The following is a 24,525-nucleotide window of genomic DNA, read 5'->3' as shown; positions in this document are numbered from 1 at the left end:
TGAGGCGCGCGACATGGACGACTTCAGGTCGCGATCGGCGTCGTTGAGAGTTCGTGATGCCGTCGGGGACAACCTCGTAATCAAGTGGGCCGAGCCGTCGAACCACCCTGTACGGTCCGAAGTACCGTCGCAGAAGCTTTTAACTTAGTCCACGTCGGCGTATCGGCGTCCACACCCAAACACGTTCACCGGGCTGGTATTCCACGAAGCGTCGTCGAAGGTTGTAACGGTGGCTGTCGGTCGTCTGTTGATTCTTGATACGGAGACGCGCAAGTTGTCGGGCTTCTTCGGCGCGTTGAAGGTACTCGCTCACATCGAGGTTTTCTTCGTCGGTGACGTTGGGTAACATGGCATCGAGCGTCGTTGCCGGGCTCCTTCCGTAGACCAATTTGTATGGCGATATCTGCGTCGTCTCCTGCACTGCCGTGTTGTATGCGAAGGTCACATACGGAAGAATGGCGTCCCACGTCTTGTGTTCGACATCGACGTACATTGACAGCATGTCGGCGATCGTCTTGTTAAGCCGCTCGGTGAGGCCGTTGGTCTGTGGGTGGTACGCTGTCGTCCGGCGGTGGTTTGTTTGGCTGTATGCCAAGATTGCTTGAGTTAAGTCGGCAGTGAATGCCGTTCCTCTGTCGGTGATAAGGACCTCTGGGGTGCCGTGACGTAGGACGATATTTTCGACGAAGAATTTAGCTACTTCGGATGCACTGCCTTATGGCAGAGCTTTTGTCTCGGCGTAGCGGGTGAGGTAGTCGGTAGCTACCACGATCCACTTGTTTCCGAAAGCCGACGTCGGGAACGGCCCAAGTAGGTCCATACCAATTTGCTGGAAAGGTCGGCAAGGTGGATCAATTGGCTGCAGAAGTCCCGCTGGCCTTGTCGGCGGTGTCTTGCGTCGCTGACAGTCCCGGCATGTTCTCACACAACGAGTGACGTCTGTGGTAAGACGTGGCCAGTAGTACCTTTCTTGTATCCTCGCGAGCGTGCGAGAAACACCGAGGTGCCCTGCCGTCGGATCGTCGTGAAGGGCCTGCAGGAGTTCTGGTCGCAGAGCTGAAGGCACCACAAGAAGATACTTAGCTCGAAGCGGTGAAAAGTTTTTCTTTTGTAGAAGACCGTATCGTAGAAAGAACGACGCAAGTGCGCGCTTGAATATCTTCGGGACTTCGGCGGTCCTGCCTTCGAGGTATTCTATTAGGGCCTTAAGTTCCGGGTCGGCCCTCTGTCGTTCAGCGAAGTCGTCGGTAGTTATCGTTCCTAAGAAGTAGTCGTCATCCGGGTCGTCGGGTAGCGGTTGGTCGACAGGCGCACGAGAGAGACAGTCGGCGTCGGAGTGTTTTTTGCCGGACTTGTAAATGACAGTAATGTCATATTCTTGAAGTCTCAGGCTCCATCGTGCGAGGCGACCTGAGGGGTCCTTCAAGGTGGCTAGCCAACACAATGCGTGGTGGTCGCTCACAACTTTGAAGGGCCTGCCCTAGAGGTAGGGGCGAAATTTCGACGTAGCCCAGATGATGGCGAGGCACTCCTTTTCTGTTGTGGAATAATTTGCTTCTGCTTTGGATAGCGATCGGCTGGCGTAACTAATAACCCTTTCAAGTCCGTCAGCCCTCTGCACAAGAACGGCGCCAAGACCTACGCTGCTTGCGTCAGTATGTATTTCTGTCTCGGCGAATTCGTCGAGATGGGCAAGTAACGGAGGCGTCTGGAGGCGATGTTTAAGCTCCTGGAAAGCGTGTTCCTGCGGCGTTCCCCACTTAAACTCCACGTCGGCCTTGGTAAGGTTAGTGAGAGGATCGGCGATGCGGGCGAAGTTTTTCCCGAACCGCCTATAATGGGCACACAGGCCCAGAAATCGGCGCACGGCTTTCTTGTCAGTGGGCGGCGGGAAGTCGGCGATGGCGGCTGTTTTCCGTGGATCGGGACGAACTCCAGACTTGCTGATAACGTGCCCCAGAAACAAGAGCTCCTCATACGCAAATCTGCACTTTTGTGGCTTAAGTGTGAGTCCGGAAGTCTTGATGGCTTGAAGTACAGCTTCAAGGCGCCGAAGATGCTCGTCGAAACTCGAGGAAAACACGACGACGTCGTCCAAGTACACAAGGCAAGTCTGCCACTTAAATCCTGCCAGTACTGTATCCATAACGCGTTGAAACGTTGCAGGCGCTGAGCAAAGGCCGAAGGGCATCACCTTAAACTCGAAGAGGCCGTCCGGTGTTATGAACGCCGTCTTCTCTCGGTCTCTTTCGTCGACTTCGATTTGCCAATAGCCAGTCTTAAGGTCCATTGACGAAAAGTACTTGGCGTTATGGAGCCGATCAAGTGCGTCGTCTATTCGTGGGAGGGGATACACGTCCTTTCTTGTGATTTTGTTCAGGCGGCGATAATCGACGCAGAAACGTAGGGTCCCATCCTTTTTCTTCACTAACACCACGGGGGATGCCCATGGACTTTTGGACGGCTGGATAATGTCATCCCGCAGCATTTCATCAACTTGTCTCTTCATGGCCTCACGTTCTCGCGTCGAAACCCTGTACGGACTCTGACGGAGTGGTCTGGCATTTTCTTCGGTTATGATGCGATGTTTCGTGATTGGGGTCTGCCGAATTTTCGATGACGACGAAAAGCAATCTTCGTATTGCAGAAGCAGGGCCTTGAGCTGTTCTTGCTTATCGTTCGGAAGTCTGGGATTGACGTCGAAAGATATGGGAGGGGCTCGGTTCCTCTGAGCAGGTTTCGCAGAATCGGCGAGGGCGAAAGCACTGGTGGCTTCGACAATTTCTTCGATGTAAGCGACCGTTGTTCCTTTGTTCACATGTTTGTACTCATTGCTGAAATTCGTGAGCAAAACCGTTGCTTTGCCTCCCCGCAGCTCTGCGATTCCTCTTGCGACGCAAATATTTCGGGTGACCAACAGATGCTGACTGCCTTCAACGACGTCTTCCAAGTCAGGTGATTTAGGAGCGCCGACTGAAATAATGACGCTTGAGCGAGGCGGAATAGTGACTTGTTCTTCCAGCACATTCAAGGCATGGTGTCCTGACGGCATGCGCGGCGGTAGTGCTTCTTCTGTGGATAACGTTATCGACTTTGTTTTTAGGTTGATGACAGCACCATGGAGGCATAAGAAGTCCATGCCTAGGATGACATCTCTCGAGCAACGCTGTAGGACTACGAAGTCTGTAGGATAAATACGGCCGTTAATGGTGACTCTCGCTGTGCAGATTCCTGCAGGCGTTACGAGATGACCTCCGGCTGTGCGGATTTCAGGGCCTTTCCAAGCTGTCCTAACTTTCTTTAACTTCGCGGCGAACGACCCACTGATGACAGAATAGTCGGCTCCAGTATCGACGAGAGCGGTCACACTGTGGCCGTCGATAAGAACGTCGAGGTCGCTAGTTCGCCGTCTCGCATTACAGTTAGGGCGTGGCGTCGGGTCACGGCTGCGTCGGCTTGTTCTGCTGCTTCCATGTTGCGTCGTCAGGCCACATTCAGTAAGTGAGCTTTCGCCGTCAGGGCTTTGCCTGGTTGGCGTTGTGTTCGGAAAGCTCCGTCGCGGCGTCGTCGTCGTCGGAGGATCTTCGGTAGTTCGTCGCACAGCAACCGCAGCTCCACCGGTTGCTGCCCTTAGTTTCCCGGATACGGGCTAGGAGACCGGCCCCGCGTTGGGCCAGAGTATTGTCGGTGGTGCCGTGACGTGCGGCGGCTGGGCGACGGCGAACGCGAAGGGCTTCGTGGTGTCCACCGAGTTCCTGTCAGGTAGTCGGCGATGTCGCGTGGTCGTTCTCCTGGCTGCGGACGTGGTGCATCGACGGCGAAGCCACGCAGTCCCATCTGTCGGTACTGGCAACGGCGGTAAGTGTGCCCGGCCTCGCCGCAGTGGTAGCACAGTGGGCGGTGGTCAGGGGTGCGCCAAACGTCGGTTTTCCTCGGCGCACTGCGCTGGCCCGCTGGTGAACGGTAGGTCGTCGGTGGGGGTGGTGGCGGCGGTGGTGTCTGGCGACGGAAGTGCGACGGGGCGGCGTTTTGGCGTGGATGGGGAGGAGCGTTGTGGCGCACTGCAGCGGCGTAGCCCATAGTTTCTGGCTCGGGCAGCGGTGTATGGGGAATTCGAAGTGATTGCCGAACTTCTTCTCGCACAATGTCGGCGATCGAATCCACTTGAGGTTGCGCCGAAGGCAACAGTTTGCGCAGCTCTTCCCGCACGATCGCTCGGATCGTTTCACGCAGGTTTTTGGAGTCACTGGTTTGAGCAGCAGCGCATTCTGGAGTCAGGCGACGATTATACTGTCTGGTGCGCATGTCAAGGGTTTTTTCGATGGTGGTCGCCTCGGATACAAATTCTTGGACGGTGTTCGGTGGATTCCTCATTAGTCCCGCGAAGAGCTCCTGTTTGACCCCTCGCATGAGGAAACGAACTTTCTTCTCCTCAGGCATGTCTGGGTCAGCGTGACGAAATAGGCTGGTCATCTCCTCTGTGAAAATTCCAACCTTCTCATTCGGTAGCTGAACCCGGGTCTCTAGTTGAGCAGCGGCTTTTTCTTTGCGAGCGACGCTCGCGAACGTTTGCAGAAATGCGCCGCAGAAGACATCCCACGTTCGGAGCGTGGACTCACGATTCTCTAGCCAGGTCCTTGCGGTGTCTTCCAGGTAGAAGTACACACGCCGGAGCTTTTCTTCGTTGTCCCAGTGGTTGAGGGCGGCCACACGGTCGTATGTTTCTAACCAGGACTCCGGGTATTCGAACGATGACCCATGGAAAATTGGTGGTTCCCTGGGTTGATGCATGACCATCGTGGGCAGAGATTTGGCGGTTGTCATTGTCGCTGCAGTCGCGGTCATGGCCTTGGTCTTCCGCGCCTTGTCTTCTAGAATCCCGTACTCCGGTGGTAGCCCTTGCTGTCGGCGGCTTGTTCGCTGCTCCTGGTTGGCGTCGGTGTCTTCTCCGCGACGTGGGCTGGGTTCACGGCTTGACGGGGGCGTGCGGTACATGAACGAAGCAGCACCTCCACCAGATGTCACGGGGTCGTGACGTGGCCGAAGACAGGAGACTTCGTGTTAGGATTTAACTGTTTATTTGGGCGAACCTGTGCCCGGTAAACTGAAAGTCCAATTACAGCAGCAGTCTCGCACAGATAGCAGTCTCGGACTGATAGCGGCGAACGGAGCGTCGGCCTTCAATCAACAACTGACAAGCGGCGAAGCGCGTCGGCATTTATACCCTTGCCGTCGAATGTTCTAGCGTTATCGCTGGCGGTGGCGTAGCTTCCAGAACAATCTGTACCGTTCGCACAGTGAGCGTGATCTTATCGAAATGATCTACTACAGTCCGGAACCTTCTAGAAAACTGCTGGCGCGGTTTGCGCTGAGAATCGTGCGGTGTTCTCGGACGATAACAAAAACTTGGGAAATGGAACGTGGCAATATTATTGAAGAAATTGTTAACGAGGATTGAAAATTGGCCCACGATTTTCAATTAAAAGCCATCAATAAACTCGGCATAGATGTATCATTGAGAGAAAATAAAATGGCGTTGAAAAATATGTTGTGGATCAGTTGAAATATCACTAAAGCAATTCTTGACAAAGATTGAAATTGGACCACGACTTTCAATGGAAAGCCATCAATGGTTCATAAATGCGAAAAAAGAAACATCATTATTTTTTGCACTCGAAAGCGGCTTCTTGGTGATAATGCTGTAGATGTTATGACTTTAGGTTATTATAAAACCATTAGTACCACAATGATCTATATCTGCACTGCGAACCACACTCAGCACTGGAATCGAATTCGGGACGCCATGCACGTGTAGCAGATGCCTTACCCATTGCACCACAGCGCGACCGCATGAAGGCTTGTTCTTTTTTGCAGAGTATATATATATATATATATATATATATATATATATATATATATATATATATATATATATATATATATATATATATATATATATATATATATATATATATATATATATATATATATATATATTTATTTATTCATAGGCGGAACTTTGAACTCTTTTTGTGCCATATGCATTTGAATAGCGAATAGTTTGTAGGGCTTCATGAACTCGAGACAACACCGGTGAGCGCTTTCGGCTCTGACTTCGGTTGGTGGTGGTGCGCCGTCCCGCAAGAATGATTAACGTGTGTTTTCGTGCAGCGTTTTAGTGCTTCCCTGTGAACTGCGGGTGCTTAGCTGACCAAACATCGCGCATACCAGTGCGACGAGGGCATGTATGGCTGTCGAAACCTACGTATATTTCTCGCACGTGCATGTGCTGCGATCAATTTCGCTTATTTGTGTCGCGAGGTACACGCGCGTGTCAGTGACAGCAGCCTATTCTCAGCTATTAGAAGACAATGCGCTTTCGCATGTTAACGTTGCATGGTTATTTCAGCGTGCCTACTCTAACATTTGCATTTTATACGCACTAACTGACGTGAGCTGCAGGCTGGGGCAGCAGCGCCTTTTAGCATGTCGACGATTACTCATTTCTGCAATCAATATTTATGCGCATTATTTCGCCATATAAAGTGGTTTTTGCTCACATTTAGCCTCCAGCTGATCCCATTTATGGGGAGTGGCTGCTCTTACCTTTATTAAGCATCACACCGCTATTCAAGTGAATGCCGAAACGCGTGCCAAGGTCAACTATGACGTACAGAAATGAGCGACAGGCAGGTCGGTCTCCCTCCAAATAAACAATGCTTCTGCACATCTCTTTCGCGAACGTCGACCTGCAGTTGGGGTCAAGAAATTGGGCAAAACGAACCTCAAAATATTTATTCTTAGGGCTAGCAGTTGCTCTTTAGAAAATGGGCATTTTTATAGCTGGTACCCTATCTCCACAGCAGTACACTGGTTGTCTTGGTCGTGGTTCACTGTTACAAATTCATGCTGGAATATGAGAACTGTACTTAATATTCAAAAGAGTGAGCAAACGTTGGTGGCATATGGTCTCCTGCTGACTTCTGCACCTGACTTCTGTATACTTGATGTTCAAGTTCATCATCAAATCGCGCAACCACTAATGAAACATCAACCAACCGATTTTCAATTTTGATCTTTCTCTGGCTCATTGCCTTTCGTTTGTTTCTTTTTTGCCATGGTTTTATAAAATTATCATTTCAACTTGTTTTGTAAAACACAAGCATCAACACACAGGCCAGTGTTTCAGTACTGTCACACATGCACTATAAAAGGGCTGCACGCGAACACGCAACTTTGCAAATGAGACAATATTTTTTTATAACAAAGTGCTCAACATGAAGTATTGTTTACGAAATCTTTCCTCAATAGTATTTCAAATAAAATAAGTCATTGGCATTTTTATTGCAAAATGCTAATCAGAAGTTTTGTCGACAAAGCATTGAAACAAGTCACTGAGTATTGCGGAACCATTGATGATTAATAGATTCAATCATTCGATCAGAGTCTGACAATAAAAAATCAACAGTCATTTTCATGAGGGAGCACTGCAACCTATATTGCCGTTTCAAAAAGATTAGCGTCGATTTGAAAAGTAGTTCTGAGACTTGGCGTAGCTCTGTCGTAAAATGCTTCATTGCCACGCAGAATGCTTTGGTTTGATTCCAGCTGGGACCCTGACCTTTATTATTTGCATTCGTCGGGTCAACGCTACCAATGACGAGTATTTCTTAACGCTCACGTGCTAAAATTGTCCATGTGTTTTCGTCGTTAATGGGTTGATACAAAGTGTCAATCACCTGTGGCACATACCCGCATACTAGCGGCGCATACGGGTCATGTGCCACTGTGTGGCAGCAAGTGTTCGACGGCGAACGCGATGGGATTGTGAGATTATTTATGTCTTGACCAGCGCGCCATATTCGTGAAACCATCTTACCACCTATGCTAATTTTGGTTCACGCCAAGTTTAGGGGTTGATCACGAGAGCCCCCAAGCATGAGCGGCTAGATAGATAGATAGATATATAGATAGATAGATAGATAGATAGATAGATAGATACGCTGAAATTCGCCAAAGTTCGCCAAAAATGCTTAACATTTAAAGAAATGGCCAATTCAGAACACAAAACTTTCCAAAATAACTTAGGAAAGCCAGTCCACTTAACAGCCGGACAGGTAAAGGGGCTGGCTACAAGGCCAAATAAGTGAAGCTCCGTTTTCCAATGACTCCTACGTAATAAAATTTTGGCAGAGTATACGAGAGGCAGGTGACGCTCGTGAGTGCTCTATTTTTGCAAGACTCTTTTTTCATTTTCGTTCTAGGTAGCAGTTCCAACGAATGGGTCTTGTTGTGGCTGAAAATTTGCTGGCCTTGACCGGCCAAGTGCATCAGATCAAAAGAAAATTTCAGCCGCGTGAACTTCCTCTTCCATAGGAGGTGCAGTACTCTCCATTCCTCGCGACAAGAGCGCTCTAGAGTTATCATTATTTGCGCTATGGCGGCTGTCCACTCGTAATGATTACTGATACTCAAGGCACCGCATAGAGCTTGTCATCCGTCCAACGCAGCTGCACCATCGTTTATCTTTCGACGTTAATCGACTTGTGAGGCCAAGGGGGAGGAATTTTTTTAGCGACAAGTAAGACCCTGGAGCCCGCTTTTCTATTGTTTCTATTTTTTGTAGTCACCGCTGGCGGAGAGGGTAATTCTTTCAGGAAACTGCGAAAAAATTGGTTTACACTATAAAAACCTAGTTCCCATTAATACTCTTGTGATCTTAGTCTGTTGCAAGAATGAGCAAAATGACTGAGATGCCGAAATGAAGAGCTAATGGCAGAAGGGCAACGCTGTGTGTCGTAGTAGAGTTTTATATAGTCTTTATATGTGAAGCAGCTTAGCATCGAGCTCAGTACGGTGCACAGCGTAACCACCATTACTGCATATGCGTGTCCGCTTGTGCCGGAGGATCAGTTGTAAACGAATGCGCTGAGAAACCGAGCGACTGGAGTTCTTGTATGATTGCGCGCATCATGGCTCGCAACGAGGAATCAGCAGCAGGGTTGTCAGAGATCACTGCAGGATGGTTGTCCAGATGCAGCCATGTGGATTCGAGATCGTCCAGGTGCTGGCGCGTAGCTACACTGTCAGCTACGGCAGTGGGGTCCTTTGCCACCAAAGCTTTAAAGGCAACAGGCCCGATGACTTTAGGAGTATGACACACTTTGTCTGTCTCGGCCATGTAACCATTGACGCGTCGACAGAGCGAGAGAACATTATTGATATACAAGGTATAAGACTCGCCGAGTTGCTGTTTTCGAGCACCAAGTATGGAAGACCTGGTAGAAATGTTCTGAGAAAGCGTAACAATTGAGAAAGTCAACCTGGCCTTTGAAAAACCAAGTCTTAGCCACACCGGTAAGATAGAACAAGACGTGACAGAACTTGTGCGGGTCGTCCCAATGGTTTGCTGCATCCATTATTTATATTAGTGTAGCCAAATGTTCACTTCCTCAGTGCGGAGTCCAGCAAACACAGCGGGCTTGAGATGGGGTCCACTGGTGATTTAAGGGTGAGAAGCTGGGGCTGTCACAGAGGAAATGGTAAATGAATAGGTGCCTAAGAGTGCGTCCTTAGACATGATGGTGGACAAGTGTCATAACGACAACCTGAGCCAAGCTCCAGAAAAGAAAGCAGGCGGGCAGGGACGGGGAACCGAGAAGTAGGCTCCACCACTTGCGACTTACTCTTTTTCTCACCTTTATTAGGTCCTCTGCCCTCTCCTACCCTCTCCCCTCTCTCGCCTGACAACGCCGTAGCAGGGAGCGTCTGATAACCTATGCTCGCGTCCACCTTTCTCTTCTTTATGCATTCCTTTCCGCGATCCTTGCGCCACTACTGCGATGCGCGTCTTCTCCCTTGCTCTATCTTCTCCTACGCTTCCCCGCTCTTTCCTTGTAATGCCGACGCAGGCAGCATCTGCTAGCGAGATGCTTGATCGAAAAACTTACTGCTCGCGCTGCAAAACCTTTCTCTGGCTGTGGAAGGTTTTTCGTGTGCAATGTTGAGCAACAAGTATTCGCAGCGTGCGCGTTAACTAAAAGTGCACTGTGGGTCTCTGTGTCCCATGGGAGTCTTCTGTCTCTCATTGCCCGATTGAAGCGATTGGTAGTAAGCTCCAGTACGTAAACCCGTTTCACCGCTCTGTTCTTGACGCCTCCCCAGGATTATCTCCTGCGCACGCCGCGATGAGCACCAGCGTCAGTGCCGCCTCCAGTGTAAGCATGATTGCCTGCTGTGTCGCATCTAGACATGATTCCTTTTAGCGGGGGATGGTGTGTATGTTTGGTTCAGCAATATTTCATGGGTGTAGAAACGTAGCTAGCTGATTGGGTGTGCAAGCTGTAACACGTTACGAGAGTAATTGCCCTTTGTTAGGCTATTCCGCTTTCAAACTGTTTCCGACATAATTCGCGTGACCCACAATACAGCTGATCACCTACAGCTTTTAGCAGTGTGTATGTTAGTAGTTATTACACGTTCTAACGTTTTGCATGACTTCGTGTGTCTGCTCATTTCCGAAAATTTTTGCTCTTTCCATTCTGCAGCAGCTTGCATCACTCTTGTGTCTCAGATATTGCATGTTTATTTTCCTTTCGAAGAAAAATAGGCACACAGTCTTGCAGCATTCATTTACATCCCCATAAACCCATCGGCCTAAGAAAGCTTGGCGTGATTTTTTGTATGGGAATGGGAATGGCAGCACTGCTGGGATGGCTTGCACTTGTGTCAGCTGTCTCGTGACAATACGCTGATCAGTCCACGTGTCGTAGAAGAGCCATTATTTCTTGTTTGTGATATTGAGGAACGGCCTTGTCTCGCTACCATGCCTGTCTGCTGATATATAAACCCAATCGCGAGACACTAATGGTTTAACATTAACTTCTGTCAAATCAGAAAACAGTACTGAACTATATTAGATTCACTCACTTCATGAGGCTGCATAACGAAATGATGATTCGTTGAAACAAGTTAGCTTTTTTTAGGATAAGAAAAATGTGTTTATTTATACCGAATTAACATGAGTATAATTTAATTAGGGAACTAAAGTACCAAAGTTGGTGACAAGTGTGCCTTCCACTTTCGTTCATTGGATGCATCTCGTCGTTGCTTAAGTTTTATTGGTTATAGTCATGCATATTTTGTTCTATAATGGCTCTCGAAGACTCCTAGTGATACAAAAACATCATAACGGCTGAATGTTTCATTTTTAACTGGCATGTAGCGTAGCGCAGAAAGAAACGAGGACAAAAATAAAGTAATAGATGCACACAAGTGCTAACGAGTTAGCACTTGTTTTTAGTTATCTATTTATGAAAAAAAAATAAGTGAGAGTGGGCCATGTAAGTATCAAGCATCTACCAATGTCGCCAACTGTTTTGCAGAGTCCCGGTACTGAGGGAGAACACTATAGCAAGCAGTTGACACAATATCGTCAAAAGCCAATGATAGGTTTCACGGGGTCAGACGTCTTGACCACCACAGTAGGTGATGAAAACCATTGTTGCTTAATGTCCCGGGAGGCACCTCGACTGGCTGCGGTTCTTTAACATACATATACACATCGTACGCGGTACACGTTACTTTGGCATTTCGCCTACATTGAAACGCAGTCAACACAGCCCAGATGAAACATTGACATTGTTGAAAAGTATCCCCTGGTGAAGGCGTATTGTCGCTGCAAAAAAGTGTGGTTTGAAGAAAGACAGTAAAAAAACAGGATAGTTGCAAGTAATAATGAAGGAAATCTACGCATGAGCAAGTAAAAGTGGTTGAAGTTTGCAAAATATTCATTTCTTTTTCACATTTAGCAAATATGTGCACAACATAGAAGCATAAAATCAGAGAGAGCTAGAAAAAATAAGCAAATATCTGAGTTTAGTTTTCTCTTGCTGAAAATGCATGTAAGGCAAAATGTGGATGACGGAACAGACCAGTCGTCTTCACTCTTATCTCAAAATATGCTGTTCCAGCCGTGGTTGTATAGTAAGGTTCATGAATCACATGTCACTTCAAAGTATTACCTTTCATATTTTGAACGCCACGTCCAGTTTTAATAGTAGGTGAACGCTATACAACATAACAGTGCACTAAACAATCTAAACGCAGTAATATCCATAGCCTGGGTAAGTGAACTCTTCAGCATTTATACAATTTTCCAGGGCTACAACCTACCGTGTTTAACCTTTCTTACTTTTCCGGATTTCTTTTATCCTCCTTCTCTTTTTGAATCACCAGAATATGTACACCTACATGTGCTTGACAGATTTCTTTCCAAACAGTATGTTCTCACTAACACCACAAATTAACTGCGGCACGTTTGCGCTGTGTTCAATATTCCTGCCTGAAATGGCCACTCGAGAAAACCAAAGCATGCACTATAGTTTTCCAAAAGAAGTGGAGCAGCTCAACACTGCATATAATCACAAGTTTCCTACTGTAACCTGTTGGAAAACGAAGCAAATGAATATACCTAATTGCTAATTTGCAAACCTTAGTTTTGTAGTGCGTCCTCATCGCTTCTTGAAGATATGTATCCCAAGATATAAGTCACAGCTAAGGTAATATGCTTCTCCATCTAATGGAATGCTATACCTTTTACCGGGTTGCTATTGAAATCTTGTGCCGCTCGATGTTCTAGTCAGTTCAATGAAACGAGGACCACAGAAAGCCAAGGCTGCACTGAGCCAGTATCGCATTGTCTCCAGATTGCTTCCCTCGTCCACTTTCCCGCATTCTTTCAATCGTTTACTTAAGGAAGGACATCGCGTGAAATAGTGTACGGGTATCTTCCGGTCCACAGTTCAGATAGGGAGGTTCCAAAACTCGAGAGGAAGCAGTAGGTATTGGAGTTGGGAGAACAATAAACCTTTAGGTATGGTATTCCGAATTCCACTAGCCGTCTCCGTGCCACCACGCTTTCTTTTATTGGGTGGCGGAAGAAGTCGCAAGGAAGTTTGGGTGGTCTACGGTTTCAATAGAGAACCGGAAGGCTAAACTCGGCAGAAGTGCGGTTAAAAAACAGAATGGGTGTCGTCTATTATGAAAGCGAGTACAGTAAGACCACTATACGACTTCCCAGAATCTATAGCTTTAGGCTGAGAGGGCTCCACTACGAGTTTTCACCGCACACTGAACGTTACCTCGGTTGGGAGTTGCGAGGCATTTACTGCACTCTATCTTCACCATTTCGTTTTATCTACCATTCATTTTCTACGCTCAGCTGCCGCTTTTTTCCTGGTGTATATCAAAGAGGCACAGATGAAAAGTACAACCGAGAAAAAGCCTGGACACTCTTGTGCATCGGGCAAAGTTTAACGCATCATCTGAGTTCTCGGGAACAAAACTTATTGGTTTCTGAAGGAAACTTCTTGTATTGAAATTCAATTATGAAAGTGACCCCTGACTGAAAAGTAGGCTTTGAAGAAACTTACAGCGGTTTTCTACCATTCACGGTTAGTGCTATATTTCTTTTGCGCCTTTAAACTTGTGCTCACGGTATCTAAAGAGAGGTTGCGCTGTAGCACAAAAATTGAAAGCTTACCGTGAACTTAAGAAGGTACGTCCGCCTATACAGCTAAAGAAGAATAAAAATAGGGAGGAAATTATGAAGCCGAAAGCTAAAAAGTTAAAAGATACAAGAGAGATACGCTCGTCTTACATGGTCTTAATATGCGAAGAGCTTTTAAACTTTGCTGACATTAGGCGAAGTGGTTCACACTCAACCCGTTGAAATAGTTTTTTATAATGATTTGGTGTGCTGTCTCAGATGCACGTAATGAATGAAAGAGCTTGAAACCTTATGGCACAACGCCTTTCTTGTACTTTGCATGGAGCTTTCTTTCTTGTCTTTTTGTTTATTATCATGCTCATACCAAGACAAATTACTTCTTGTTCAATGTAATACGTGAGTTTGGAAAGTAGATTTATCAGTGTTATTGTCTGTTTCAAACTATTTCTTCGTATAGACAGCACTGACACTTTTTTTACTTTATGTAGAAGTCACAGGGGATTAAACGAGTACTTAAAAACAACGTATTGGCACTCAAAGTTGCGCGAACTTCAGTTCCCCGAGTCTTGATGGTCACAGCACTTTTGTGAGCAATGCAACAATTTGCAGGCAAAGTATTTCTGTCCAAATTGCAAATTGAGAAAAAAGAAAGAAAAAAACAGTGAGTTGTGCATCGCTTTGTCAGAACACTGATATACCTTTTTGATTCAAGCGTAAGTCGCCCCCTTTTTTAATTTTTATATGAAAAACTACAATGCTGAGCCAGCGCAGTAGAATCCAATTAATTGGTTAGGGTCGTATATTTTACAGTGTGGTATTTGATCCAGTATGTAACACGCTAGGATCAAACAACACGTTTTAACACAGAAGTGGTTTAGGCCGGGGTTCACCACGGCTCCGCTGACGTACATAAGCCACGAATATGACGTTGTAGAATACATACTAGCAGATCGCAGATAGAAAAACGAGAAGGAACGATTCACCTCTCCTTACATACATTTATTTTAAAAAAAGGGAACGATTACGACGCAGGGGGTCGAACCAGCTACCTGTCGATTCGCGGCGTGCGGCGGTAACCATAAGACCCCAGAGCGTGCGTTGTGAAAAATGTTAGCCGTAAGCTCTTTGTGTACACCATATACCCTTTGGTGGTCCTCAGAGCTTGGAAACTTGAGCACGTTTTTGTCAGAAACAGTGATATCGAGTGAACGGCTTGCGTTGTGCGCGCTCTAATGGTCGTCGCCTCTCACGCTTCGATGAGGTCACCTCAAAGGAGCATTATCTTTTATGCGTACGCGCTTATCAGACTCATATTTCGGGAGAGCATGAAGGTCACTTCGCTCGCTACCGCGACCGCGTTTACTAAAGAAGCATGCTGCTCGGACAACAAGAACAAAAATTTGTGACAGTTGTTCACCCTTGTACTTGCACGTTTGTTTCTGTCTTTTTTTCTGTTAGAACAGCGAGTTTAAGGTGTTGAGTTGTGAGAGTTCTTAGTCGTGCTCTCGTCACGTGTATGCTTACTTGGTGCCTGGTTTCTGCTTGAAGTGCGTGCTGCAAGTTTCGAACTGCTGGCTGTTCTTCGCGTGACGTTTCATTCTGTTGCTGTGCATTCTCTTTGGCCGTTGTAGCAAAAACATGCACAATAAACACTCACTTTTCTCTGCGAAGACATGCTCCACTTCCGTGTTATACCAGTTTCTAGAAATAGCGACTAGTTACGTTTTCAGTTTTTTTTTTAAGAGATGCTGCATCATTTGAATCTCTACACAGATGCCTTTGCGGATAAGTTTTCACAATTTGTGAGCTTAACCTATATTTCTATGCAGCTAATATAACTTGCGGAAATTATTTCCTTCCAAAACAGTAACAAGCCACACTACTGCCATTCATGCACATAAAATATCAAAAAAGACCAAGTTCTATTAAAAATAGGAAGAAAGAAAGAGCTGGTTCTAGCGCACAGTTTTTCTGGTAGAATTGAGGAGACGTTTCTCATAGGGCGAGCGTTTTACACCCTCATCTGCCCCGGTAAGTGTACACCGTTGAAATACTTTCAACGCAGAGCTGTATAGGCTGTGCGGAATGTGTATGCTGTATCCAAAAACAATCAAAATTATAATTTGGTGCGAGTTTTCTTCACCCTGTTCTTTGTTTGCTCTGCTTCCAGAGACGTGCGCCGACTTGTCTAATGTAGAATGCAGTAACCCTGATAGTGAATAGAACCAGTAGGGCGAGGGAAGGAAAGATGTATGGACAAATAAAGTGAAACCGAAAGGGGCAGGAGAATAAGATCCGAAGATGGAGCAAGATAGAAGTCAAGAGAACGAGTACTGAGATGCAGAAAGAGAGAAAAAGATAGTGGAAAGTACAATGACATAACTAAAAGAAACAGAGAGATAACAGTAGAGAGACGCGTGAAAAAAATAGACCAAAGTAAAAAGAGAGAAAAAATATAGCAAAGGTAGAGTGCGAGAAAACAAGTACAGAGAAACGAATGGAACGTAGAAGATACATTGGAAGAAAGTAAAAAAACAGGAAAAAATAGCAAGACAGAGAAGGGACTACTCAAAAGGAAAGAGATGCCAAAGAACATACGCAAGAAGAGATATGAAAGAGAGATAGCGAGCGGAGCAGTGCATAGTGCAGCAAAGTGTGGAAAAGGGAAATGAGAGTGACGTGGACAGAGAGGAAGACGGCAGCTCAACTCCGCCTCTTCGTCAGTATTCTAACCGCTGGTGCATAGTGGCCCAAATATTTTACTTCATTTTTCCTCATTCCAGTCAACAAGTCGACGTTCGTAAATATGACGCTGAAAGACTTACGTGACCTTGAGAAGCTAGCAACACAACAACGGTTTTATTAATAATGGCCAACGCGTTGGCCTGAAGTTAAGCTGCTGCTTGGATTCGCAAATGATTCTGCACATTTGCAGAGGCGCGCACTGTTTTCAGAGAGAAGTATAAGTGGAGACCTGGACTGCAGGAGAATGCTCGCAAACTATATCGGCGCGCGATATTTTTATCACAGCGTTTTCGCGTTCGGAATATGGCGCGCGGCTGCACTACGTTTGTGTTTCCAGTGTTAACGTCGTTTCTCAGCTAGAAGAGTTGGAGAAGAATAAGGGCGGGCAGGCAATTGGGATAGGATGAGACACGGCTGCATGATGTCTCCCGCTCAGCTCAACAATAACTAAGCTGCTCATTCTGGCCGCATAGTGATTGTTGATCGCTTTTGAGCACAGACGGGGCATCCACATGCAAAAACGCAGGTACTCTGTGACGGGTACATTAGCTGAGCCAGTCCTCTGGTGTTCCGAGTTTGGGAACACTCGAAGGCTTGTAGGTGCGTTGGGGTAGCAAGTAACGCCATACACTTGCTCGTCTATGTTGGCCCTGCTAGGCTCAGTGAAAGAACACGGCTTCCATATCACCTATGTCAACCATTATGAAAAAAATTGAATGAATTTCGTATTGTTCCTCTTTTTCTTAATGCACGTCAACTATAACGATATATTCGGGATATAGATCACTTTAATTTCGCGTCTGTGTTGAAGTACCAATAATTGCTTGCGATACGATGTTTTATGAAAACGCGCTTCTGGAATGATTAGACAAAAATTGAGTGAATTTTATAGTAATTTTCTCATAAGCTTTTATATTTATTTTTATTCTTCTATTTTCTAAACGTATTGTGGATTTGTTTCAGAAGCGACGATTACCCTGAGAGCATCTGACCCTAAACATTTTCCCATTTTCCACATCGAGTATTGCCGGTCAAATGATCAGAGTTACCCATTACACGAAGAAACTAGACATAACAAAGGAATAAGAATTTGACCATAAGAAAGCGTGAAATTTTGGCAACCTTGTAATAAGAGTAGAGATAACCAGTGGCTGTTAGAAAGGATTGTGTACAAACCGGGCTGGTGGTTGGCAGGGTAGGTATCCAGTTGCAAGACAAATTGAGCCTCGTTATGCGGACGCCCCTGCAGCATCAACCACGTAAATCTATATGCGGACGCTGTGCGAGGCACGGCTTGATCGAGATAAGAACTTCCATTTTCCTCTGATGAGCACTCAGTGGCCGTCAGAAAAGCCCACCCGTTAGGGTAACTTCAAAGTGACCGAGCTGCCGAGGACCGGAACGTTTATACAGGAACAGTGGGCGGGGGATACGCACAGCTGACAAATTGTTGCGCCTCTGTCGGTGATCTCTTAAGGGTGACGTATCAGTGAATGAAGCCTCAGCATCCTACTTCACAAATTCTTTGGCTCAGCTTTCTTATATTTGTACAGCAATTTTTCAGCCTAATTTCTGTCCGTTCGATGCCAAAACTTAAATGCAAATATCACGCTAGGTTACCGCAGTTGTTCCAGTCTGGAAGAATTTTTTTATATATCAAAGTAGAAAAAAAATGAGAGCAATCCCATGTTTAGAAACGCGAACAATAAAAACAACACCACCTCCCTGAAGGGGACTATGGAGAGATGCGGAGCATCACAGGAGTTTCAAGGACAGCGTTCACGTGATGTGTGGTAAAGAACCAAGGTAAAAACGTCACAGATTTGCAGCAAAGGCAACGCAATGAACTCGATGGCTACAAATTGGAAGGTCAGGCGGAGAACGCCAAGCAGATCGAAACGTGTCCCGCTTCTCTCACGCACAAATGACGCACGAAACAATCTCACAGGTACAGAAGAACGCGAATAAGCGTCTCAGTTGTTATTTCGCTGTGTCTGAAAAGCGTGCCCTTTTTTCAAACAGAAACTGTGCAACGATTTCAGTGACCTTTGTGCACCCGGTAACTAAAACAGAATTGTTCCCCACGAAAGCTCAAGGCCAGCCAAGTTGTACGATTCTCCCCACCACGAGATAAGGGCGCGCGAGTGAGCATCGCCCCTTTCCTCTCCGCGGCGCAAAGTTCGAGTGAGAGACGTGAGCGTGCGCCGCCTCGTCGTGACGATGTGGCGACGTGCACTCATTGCGCCATCTTGCTCATATTGGTGAAAACACGATAGTTTTCCCGAGATGCCCGTTAGCAATGGTAAGTGGTCGATATAGATAGCTTGCCGTTTGAACTTTGAAGTAGGTGCTCCTCTGTGGCTCAGTGGCTAACGCATCGCATTCACGAGTCGAAGGTCCCACGTTGGATTTCATGCGCCGGAACTTTGGGCGATTGTTTTCATTCTTGCGTTCACACACACACACACACACACACACACACACACACACACACACACACACACACACACACACACAGACAGACACACACACACCCACACACACACACACACATATATATATATATATATATATATATATATATATATATATATATATATATATATATATATATATATACGCACACGTATACGGTGTATACGTATACGTATGCGTCCCTCACCGTATTTGTTTACCGTGAGTGAGGGAGATGCCAACGCCGGCGGCGAGAGCAAGCGCAGAGTGTGCATACGACGAAAAAAAGAAGCCAGTGATTTTAGGGTAAGTTCATAGTGAGAAAGGGCAACTACTTTAATGTCAATATAAGCACGACATCCTTCACCTCGACGCCAAGGCTGTTGACGAACTTGGAAGTGCAAAGTCTATATAGCGAGAAGTAAATTTGCGGGAACGCCAACTGGCTAGAACTCGCTATTAGTTACAATGAGTTGTGGTTCTTAGCCAGGAAGAATTTTCGTAATTAACTTTGACAAATAAAGTTTCTGTGGGACGCGAAAGTAGCTCGTTTTCCCAGAACCGATAGAGGCATGAGCCGAACTTCGTGTGGTTGACACATTTCACGGTTTACTTTCTATCTGTGTTTTGTTAGTGCCTCATCAAGATATGCAAGGAAAGACCCGAAGGAGATAAAGAGAAAGAACGTAAAAACGGTAGAGAGGTTGACTAGACTACGTACAGTTTGTCACCATGCATGAGGGGGGGGGGGGGGTTTGAGGAATAAGGGAGTAGAAGGCATAAATAGTGAGACAAGCAAGGAGATCGACATAGCACACCACACAACACAGGGCAGGGTTTTACAGGTGGTCGCTCAGTGCGTTGCTTTGGAGAATTGTAGAAGGGCTATTTTTAGTAATGGGACAATCATATAGTCTCTTCAAAGCACACTGGAGAATCTGGCGATCTTGTTCGAAGTTGGGACAGTGGCACAAGACGTGGTCAATAGTTTCTACCTGAGAGCTCAGTAGCATGGCGATAGGCAAAAAGTACAGAATGAAGGCTGAAAATGAATGAAAAAGTACAGAATGAAGGCTGAAAATGAATGAAAAAGTACAGAATGAAGAAAAGCTAGGAAAGAAACTTTTGCTAGGTCTTGGCGTCTGCAACTTTGAGAACACGACGTAAACGGGGAGTGCTCTACAAGCTCAAAGTTCAGGTTGTGAAAAGATGTGCAGTCGCCCTATTGTACTCACTACGAAATACAACATGCCTCGCCGATCCTAGTATCAACCTTCCCTGTCTGGGTCGTACACTTTTTTTTTTCATTAAAACCGCTGACCTATACACTTCCACGCGACTACTTCCGCCACCTAATAACAGAAACTGCGACGACATTGAGATGACTGGTGGTAGGGCACATACGATATATATAAGGTTGATTGTTCGGACAGCTCCAACTGTGGAACCTTTGAAGCTTTTCAGCCTGCTCATGAGAGCTGCGAATCGGAAGCCGCCATGACGGCACTCAGTACGGGATGCACCCAAAGTGTAAAATTCAATAGAGCCCACCAGGAAAAAAAAAGAAAAAAAGCAGCAGACGCTAATCATGTTTCTCATAGCTGCAGTGGTTGCTCTAGGTGTTTTTTTTATTTTTACACATGAGAACCCCCTATAACAGTTTTTCCTGTGATTTAACGTCGCAAAACCACGATATCAATATTAGGGACACCATAGTCAATGTAACTTAGAAGTGTGGCAGCTTGGGCTAAATGGTATGACATGACGATGCTTATATAGCGCAAGAACAGAACGACGACAAAGAGACGTGTCCTTCGTGTCCTTCTTGTCTCTTTTTCGTCGTTTTATTCTCGCGTTATAACCATTGTGGTAGTCAATGGCTTGATAAATTCTTGCGGTCAGGCGTTCTTTAACGTTCGCTGACATCTTATGGTACATGGGCCCTAACATTGGTTGCGCACATTGACATGGCAGAATGAATGAGCATGAACTTACAAATAACTTTATTTTTCTTCGTAGTTAATAAATACACCCATCACTCACGTCGTAGGTATCCGCAATCACCACAATATCGCGCTCTGTAGGTGACAACTTCTTGTTACCTTTTTCTTATTTTTCTGTCTCATATTTACCCTTTCCCAGTGCAGAGTAGCAAACCAGACACTTGCTTTCCGGTTAACCTCCCGGTCTTTCTTCATACCCTATCTCTCTCTCTCGGGAACGGACGGGGCTTAGACTAGACGCGCACGTTGTTGCTGTCGGACTTGTAATCTTTACACATCTGTCTTTTTGCGTTATGTAATTATCCAGCCATCATCTTCTCGTGTTGATCTGGCTCGTTAAAAAATGCCACCACATGTCAAAGAAGCAGAAAACCTAGTGAAATTCCTGGTCAACTATTACGAGCTTAGGCCATCATCGTCATCAACATCGTCATCATCATCATCATCATGAGCTTGACTACACCCACTGTAGGAAAGACCTCTCCCATGATCCGCTGATGAACCCGGTTCTGTGCTTTCTACTGCCACGTTATACCTGCGAACATTTTGGTCTCTTTGGCCCACCTAACATCCTGTCTCCCCCTTGTGCGTTTTCTTTCCTGGGAATCCAGTAAGTTACACTTAATGACCAGCGGTTATCCTGCCTACGTGCTACATGCTCGGCCATGTTCATTTCTTCTTGATTTAAACTACAATATCGTTTACCCCAGTTTGTTTCCTGACCCACTCTTGACTGATTGATTGATAAGTGGGGTTTAATGTCCTAAAACCACCATATGATTATGAGAGACGCCGTAGTGGAGGGCTCCATAAATTTTGACGACCTGGGGTTCTTTAACGTGCACCCAAATCTGAGCACACGGGCCTACAGCATTTTCGCTTCCATTGAAAATGCAGCTGCCGCAGCCGGGATTCAATCCCTCGACCTGTGGGTCAGCAGCCGAGTACCTTAGCCACTAGATCACCACGACGGGGCCTCCTGACCCACTCTGCTCTCTTCTTTTTTCTAAAGGTTACTTCTATCATTTTTCTTTCCAACGCTCGCTGCGTCATGCCGGCTTAGGCCGCATTGTCACAAAGTAACGAGTACATTCGAGAGGCTTTGAAATGCTAGCTCATTACCTTCATTACGCAATCAATAAAGCGCCATCTAAAAGACGTGCAAAGATCGTCCCGACGTGAATGTGACTGAACAATCGAAGAACAACAAGTCGACGATCAAACCGTTGACTCAGTTAAGAAACAAGCCCACCAGACCATGAAGCTTTTCCACTTGTTGAACACATTGTTTCGAACAGCTTCTTCTTCAATGAGGCACCAGCAGGCGAACGCAACGCGCAGTCGTTTACCTTTGACGGTAATCCTCTGCTGCTTCTGCCAACAGGGTCCGACAACCTCTGCGTTAATGCGCGCTAAAGTCTCTCAGTAGGCCCAGCAGTGATTAGGGATGAACGAAGAGTGCGCGTAGGACAGATGTTTGGATTATGACACGCGCGGAGGGTCCGTACGCTTGAATGCTTGCTCATTAATCGTTCACGACTTCGCAGGAAATGTCGTGGTCCGTCTTGGGGGGGGGGGGGAGGGGGGGCTCAGAAGGCATTATCGATGGAGAAATGGCTGACGCGCACGAATTGGCCGGACCAGGCCACCTACTTAGTACAGTCGTACACCACAACGCAGACCAGGGAACAAGGATTACATTCAGTGCTTTTCCCTTAATGGCGAAGATAAGCTCTTGAGTAGAAATGATCCACACTGCCAGCACTCCCGGATTTCGTCAGGTCTTTCGCCACTTTTCTCTGTAATACTTCTTTGATATTTCCACTCTTGTGCAAGTAAGAGGTACCGGAGAAGCAGTAGGCACAGATATTTCCAGAACCACGGCTATATACATAGCCCCTATAAATGGTGCATTCGGAGTGCGTGCTTAGTATAAGCTCCATTGGACCACTTCGTTAGCCACGGGTAAGATCAAATGGAATTAATGCATGGGTGGATGAACCATTAGGCTGAAATTTGAGGTTATCGTGTTTAATTTACTTTTTCAGATAGAGAAAGAGTTAGCGTGTCATAAAGTGCGTTTACTACATGTTATATTATTTGAGAAAATTTTGAAGGTCTGCATGTTTACCACATTTTGCTGTGTGATATAACGCACGCTGATGCATTCAAAAATTTCTATGGGCTGTACGCTGAGCGGCTACGTCTTTTTTACAATTTTTGAGAGACAGAACACGGTGAAATGACCCTATCATAAACTTCGAAGGGATGCTAGTTCGGAAGAATGGTTTTTACAAGAACCAACTTATAACGTGAGCGATGAAGTACACATCACCTAACGCAAATATCACAGTTCTATGATGCCCTTCGAGTTAAGCTGTCCATGGTTTCATTGAAGGAATGGGGCTCTTACCGTTGCTGTAGGTTACTTTGCTCAGTGATTTCTTGTCTGGCATTATCGAACCTCGGTCGCAGAGTCTTGGAGAGCAAGTACCACTCCCTGTTTCTCAAAGTGCAAGATTGATCAGGCTGAATTCCTTCGGCTAATGGCGTCCGGAGACGTGATTTTTTAACGGACACCTTCCCAAGATATGGTACAGGATACCGAGGCAAGCCAGGCCCTAACCTGGTTACGTTTTTCGGTGCTCTGTCTTCGAGGGTACTCGAACCTTGGCTGCGCTGTCTTGATCAGGCAGTCACGTATTCGTAAGTGCAAGAAGGACCGATCATAATTATTTCAGCTACTGGCCGCTGGAATAAGATTTTTTGCGAACGTCCTCGAAAGATATGACACGGTGGTGAATAAAACAGCAAAGCACAACTTTGGTTGGGCAGCGACGCCACTGGAGGAAAGGGACACCTACCACTGCTGTATTTATAGATCGCGTACTGCAAATATAGTTCCTGAATAGAATGTAGTCATTATTACCTTGTTGTCGAGGTGTGCCCGACTGACATGTGGGATAAAGTGTTTCATATAGCTTCCTCTTTCATGGTTGCGCCAAAAGTTTGCGTCTTTGTTGTTGTTGCTTTCACAAGATATTGAATCAAATCCTGGCGATGCTGCACTCTATATTGTTCTTGATAAGCGATATAGGCTATAAATGGGTCATAATATGAGAATCGTGAAGAAAACCAGAAAGCGACTGATATAAAAAGGCAGGCACCAGGAACTACTTGACGGAGAGCGTGGTCGCTCTTGAAGCGAAGCTTGCTCGTAATGTCACTCGCCCCCTTTTCGAACTTTTCTAATTGTTACACTTCAATTCTGATAAACTTGAAGCATCATATGGTAACAAGGTTGATAAACCTGAAAACAGAATGCAACGGGGCAATTAGTTATTCTCTAGAAATATCGAAGAGGACAAAGAAAGTTGGGCAATTTCTGAAAACAAAAGCATTGCCGTAGGTTCAGATAAACAAGTGATCGCGCTTACAAATTCTGAGTTATTATGTGTGCACCAGCTGTGTAAGTTTCTTTAGGAAGCTGCTTCACTTTGATAAAGGAGGAAAATGTTTACATTCACTAAATGTCGACAAGAATCTTACCGCTAATACAACTTATATCTAGAGCACTTCTTCTAAAACCGTAGTAACTGCTAGGCAGCTTGTTGTCGATGTGCGAGTGTTCTGAGGCCGTCAACATCGTGCGCCATTTCACTGTCAGTATCGTTTACTAATGTTCATCAGGAGCGTAGTCAGATATTTTTTTGGGTGGGCCAGAGAACTGCGTTGATTTGAAGTGGGGCCAGGGGAGGTAGATGGGGTCGAGCCAAGTTTTGGGGAGAGAGGCTCGATCGAGCCCGGTGTACC

The sequence above is a fragment of the Rhipicephalus microplus genome, chromosome 1 (genome assembly GCF_043290135.1).
Source record: "Rhipicephalus microplus isolate Deutch F79 chromosome 1, USDA_Rmic, whole genome shotgun sequence".
NCBI classification, from domain to species: Eukaryota; Metazoa; Arthropoda; class Arachnida; order Ixodida; family Ixodidae; genus Rhipicephalus; species Rhipicephalus microplus.
This window is presented reverse-complemented; position numbering follows the sequence as displayed.